Raw genomic sequence first — 6,000 nt, 5'->3', positions numbered from 1 at the left:
TGTGTGGAATCGTAAGCACAAACCAAACTAATTACTCCAGATCTTATGATAAGACGATGAATAATTTGTCACATCACCCACCGATTAAATCTAGCAGGTATAAGCTAAATTTAAAAACTTGAATAAAAAGAAAGCAGACATGTTCGCTGGCAACAACTAACAAAAAAAAACATCAAAAATCCACAAAAAAAAACTCATAATAACAAGACAGCCACTAATGATTAACATTCTGCATGTTACATTATCAAACAATGCTCCAATGCAAGTATTGAACCGGCAGTACGTGTGTGTTGGCAAATATGGAGAATAATTAAAAGAGGTGAACAATGACAACATTGCATGTTTGCATATTAATCACACCTACCTAACACAAACGCAAAGCACACACACGCATACACACATAAACACACTCACAAACACGCACACACAGCTACATGTGCCATCGAAAGAAAATGCAAGAAATCACGTTTATAATCATATTATAATTAAATATGAATATCACATCATTAGTGGGCAATGGCAACCAACAGGAAACTATTAGTAATAACTACAATTTGTATGTAGAATAATACATCAAAAAATATTCTACAAAGAAAATCCAAAGTCATGTGAATGAAACTTGAGCCAGCAACCAAGCAAGTGAAATGTGATATTGGCAGGATGCATCTACTGAAAATAACTAGCAGTCAGTCATTCAGTTTATTCGGCTGACAGCTATTGACTGACTGACTCATTTACTTAATTAACTTCCTCATCACGAAACATTCATTATTATTCTCTCAATAAATAATACGAAGCTGAAATAGACTGTTAATGTAAGCAAAGGAATATTCTCTCAAAACAACAATTGATTACGTTAACATGACATGGTAAAATGATGTAATGGACCCAAAGATAAATATGATGGAAAAAGGGTACATCATACAAAATTGCTGCCCCAACATAAATTCAATACGATCAAGAAGTTGTGACAAGATGAGAAGAAAGCATGAATAATTATTTGTATCTACTGACCACAGTTAGGATGACCAGCTCGTCTCTTTATGAAATTTTCCATCCACATCCAATCACATACGCAGGCACGAGTCACTTCATCACATGCTCCATGATTTGAGCAGGCATTCTCGCAGACTGGTGAGTAGATGAGTGAACATGATGACGTTGATGTTGGTTGATGTCGTATAGATGATCATTATAATGAGTGAATGATACATGGTCAATGGCGAAAATGATGAACAACGGAATAACAACGAATTCAGTTATAATTTAAAAATAACAAAAAATTATTATTATTATTATTATTATTATTATTATTATTATTATTATTATTATTACGAATAACAATGAGGTTAATGATTTTTCAGGTAAACAGGTGAACAGGAAAAAAAAACGCCATCCCCGTAGATGAAAAATAAATTAATGTTGATTATAATGATCATAAATATTTGAATAGAACATGCAAACAATAAACATAGACACTAAATAATAAACCATAGAAAAAAAACATGTAGTTTTTTAGATCCTTTGGTATAGAAGTTTTTTATATCTTTGGTATATATATATAAATATATATATGGTATATATATATATATATATATATACAGACCGTGAACAATGCAAAGAAATTTAATTTAATGTAACTAACCGTTAGTTCGAAATTTTATGACTTTTAAATCTATCAGATCTGAATCGACTCTCAATTTCTCCTCCAAAGAATCAACAACATCCGAGGCTTTCCATATTTTGCTGTAGTCTATGATGTTGCTATTGATTTCGTTGCCGTTGTTGAGATTTGTCGTTGTTGAGGTTGCATTTACGACATAAAAATTCACAACAGCCCTGGAGGAACGAAATAAAAAAAAAGACTCACTAAATACATACATAGCCGCACACACGCGCACAGTTGTACACAAACACACCTACACAAAACACACCTACACACACACGCAAACACACACACACTCTTTTAAAATTAAAAAAACTAACTGATGAGTGATAGGATCGTGCGAGACACTCCTGATGACGATCCCAACGTTTGATGGTTGGATGGTGTTCAGTAAAAGAAGTAACTGAGCTTTCAGTCGATCCTTAATTTGGAATTTACGTTTATGCGTTGTACTGAGTTTACGCTATACCAAAGCTCGCTGTATGAGCATTGTTTGCAATTGCAGGCATAATATCACACAATGACCCAGTTACCATGGCCTTACCACTATCTTACAAATAATAATCATATATCATTAAACACACACACACACACACCTACAAACAAACACACACACACACAAGATCAAACACACACACACACACACACGATCAGGCACATACACATACACACACCCAACCATAGACACACATACACATACTACAAAAATACCCACACGCCGATGTACACAAACACAAACAATACTACGAAGAGTCTGCAAATAGGGATTTTTTCATTTAATTTAATAAAAATTATTTTTCTGATCCCGGAGAGTAAACACCACGTGACGACGAAGACGATGATGATGACGATAATGAGAAAATCTACATTGATGATGATGATAGTAGTTGATTATAAATAATGACAATGATGATGACCATGAAGCAAAGCAGTGAAATAGTGGTCACGACGATATGCAACAAAAAAATTGTGATAATATAGAAATGATGCGGCAGCTGTCAGTATAAAATTATCAGTTATTGAAAAAAAAAAACAAGAAAATATTTTATTTTTACTATCATCCTCCTCATCATCATCAACGCCATATCATCACTATCATCATCATCATCATCATCATCATCATTAGTCATCATCATAGCGATCATTATCTATCGCCGATAATAATATTTACAATGAAAGAAGCCCAGTATAGTGCAGTGATGTGGCAAAAAATAGCATAGAATCGCTTGATCACCCCCAGATCTTATTTAAAATCTAGCTATCTAGTTATCTTAAATAATTCAGCTGTTCTTGTTAATTTTTGAAGCTGAACAGTATACGAAATGTAAATTCGATCGAGTATTAATAAATGAGAAACACATTATTACTTATCATCGTATCAAACAATCATTTACAACATCATAGCAGCCAACATAGAAAAATAACAGCACGAACACATCTGTATTATTACATAATCCCATGAGATAAAATAGTAATAATAACATCATTAAATAGAACGGTAAGACAGCATATGCCCAGATGATAAGAATGCAATAAAAGGAATATAAACCAAACATGTTTATATACAACAAACACACACACACAAACACACACACACACACAATCACACACACACACTAACAAACAAAAAGTGCTAACCAGATGAAGACGGGTGAAATTAGAATGATGTATGTTCAACTGCAAACTTACCAAATATCTCTCGAAGGGATCTAGGGAATGAATTATATTTTCGTTACAATTTTCTTTCAATTTAATCTAAAAAAAATGCCTGAAAATCAAAATTCTTTCGTAAAATTTACCCAAAAATTTAAAATTTAATATTTGTGAAGTAAATTTTAACTTTTACAAACAATTCAACAACTATGTTTTAATAAGCTCTGAGCCGGCCTAATAAAATACAATTTACTCATTAATAGTAATAATAACAATAAAAAACAACATAATAATAATAAATAAATAATAACAAAAGATGGCATTTGATTTGATAAAAAAAATCATTTTGTGACTTTGTCCCTAGAGGATTATGGATGTATAACTGAATAAATGTAACGTAATGTAACTGTTTGTAACAAGTAACGAGAAATGTCAAATGAGTAACAAGAGCTACCATGACACCATACATCAGAGTATCATTGATCTTCAAACGGATGTCTAAACAGCTATGTCCTTTATTTTGAAAGTACATTTCATCAAACTCATACGAGTTTAGTATTTAGTATTAAAACCGAAATTCAAAAAACCAGAATGTGTAATAATAAGAAAACAGACGTTAAATTTTAAATACCCATTTAAAAAGACAATTTTTGAAATTCGCTATTTATTGTTAATAGTATTAATAGGCTTAAATAGATCTATACTCCAGAAATAATTTCCAGCATTATTTCAAACGCGTTAATTTATATAGCGCCATCCACAAACAGACCATTAAAAAATGATGATGCAAACTGAAATGAAATAAAAAAAAATAAATTGATGAAGTTACCAGGGAACACGTGAACGACGACACTATCTCTGAATGAAACATTCCTACTCTGAAACCAGACCTGCACAGTGAAGTTGTAACAGCCAACAACAACCTTGGACATTTGAAGGACACTCGACTGATCTGATTCATTCAATATTTCCTGATATTTTAAAAAATATTTTTGTTTGATTACAATAACTAATAAATAAATATAGATAATTCATTTTTTTAAATATTACCACCCGCCATACATTCCTGTCGTTAAGCAGCTGTTATATTGCAAATTGCAAGTGCTCTAAACATCTAAACAAATTTTCATAACTTTACAAAAACTTTTAAGATTTTTCACAAATAAATAAAATCAACGCCGTGAGTCTAACACACAAGTTCATTCTCAGCCTGGTCTCTCTTATTATATACCATAGAGACAACCATTTAACGTATTAATATGCTTATCACTTTAAGGCATTGACTGTTGCCAATCTAAACCGTCTCTAAATTAAATGTGAGTCACAGTTAGAAGACTCCTTATAGTTATAGTTATATAAAAAGTTTACCCTTGCCAACAGTCGTCAGCCACATTAGACTGGCGGGCTTGTATGACGATAAAATACTTAGTCCTTTACAGGCTTTAAACATTAGTACATTAAACTTTTGCATCTTTCAATGTAAATCGTTTGAGCGAATGGACAAGCAACAGAGCAGCAATGATGGAAAATAAATTGCAGCTCATTTCTTACTTGGCCATCTAACTCTGATAAATCATTTTAGATTTTTCAGCTAGGTTCAAAAAATTTTCTGATGAGGAGACACCAATCAAAAAATAAATAAATAAAACATAAACAAGACAGACTAAAACATATTAACACCATCACACTATTTTTCAGTTATAGAAAGAGGATCTATAATTATAATGTTGTAATGAAGATACAACGCTGATTAACTTTAATTATTAAATAAACAGTCAGAGACAACATCAGAGCACTAGATAATAATTATATCTTCAATTAAGAGATACCCAGCAATTATGGACTCTGTATTGTCAATTAGCAACCAATTTGCATCTAACCCCAGGCTAGTTAGTAGCTGTCTAACTAATTTACTGCACTTTTTAAAATATTTTGTGGCATGTGTTTTCCACATAAATTAAAATTGGCATATAAGTGTTGGGGTATCTTAATCTTTATTGCAGAGAGTGTATTTTAAAACATATAATATTAATTTTTTAAACGAAAATAGTTTCGAAACTTAGTATACAGCCAAATAACATTTGTAAAGACAACATTAATCAAACATTTTTAACAAGGCAGACGAACCAGAACAGTCTCAAAAAAGCATGACGCCTCATAGAAATTCCATCCATAAACTCAAACAAGTCATATTACATACCAAATTCAAATTCATCACTAACCAACACATAACAGCTATAAAATAGCAGTTTTAAAGTCATTAACAAACACAACAATTGAAATTATAAACACATCATCATCATCATCAGCATCAGCAGCAGCAGCAGTAGCAGCAGTACAAGTACTGACCCCTTCAGAGGGACTACTGGACTCAACTGTCCACAAATAACGGACATCTTCTTTTCCAATTGAATCAACTTTCGTTTTGTTGATCACTAAAACCGACAGAGGCAAGTGAAGAGTGTGATTGCCTGTTGTTATGCAAAAAATGATTGATTGAATGTGTATGATGATCGTGTGTTATTATGTCGAGATAAAAAAATTCAATGCTTGTCTGTAACTTTTTCACCTGCTGCTCAATACCATAATTCTCATTGTTGTTATTTCGAGAGTACAAGCTAACAAAGTCTAAATAAACACTTAAATTTTTTTATGTGGTGAAATATTTAAAACTTAATCAA

Source organism: Helobdella robusta (genome assembly GCF_000326865.2).
Source record: "Helobdella robusta unplaced genomic scaffold HELROscaffold_5, whole genome shotgun sequence".
NCBI classification, from domain to species: Eukaryota; Metazoa; Annelida; class Clitellata; order Rhynchobdellida; family Glossiphoniidae; genus Helobdella; species Helobdella robusta.
The sequence above is the reverse complement of the archived record's forward strand: the minus strand, read 5'-3'. Positions refer to the sequence as shown.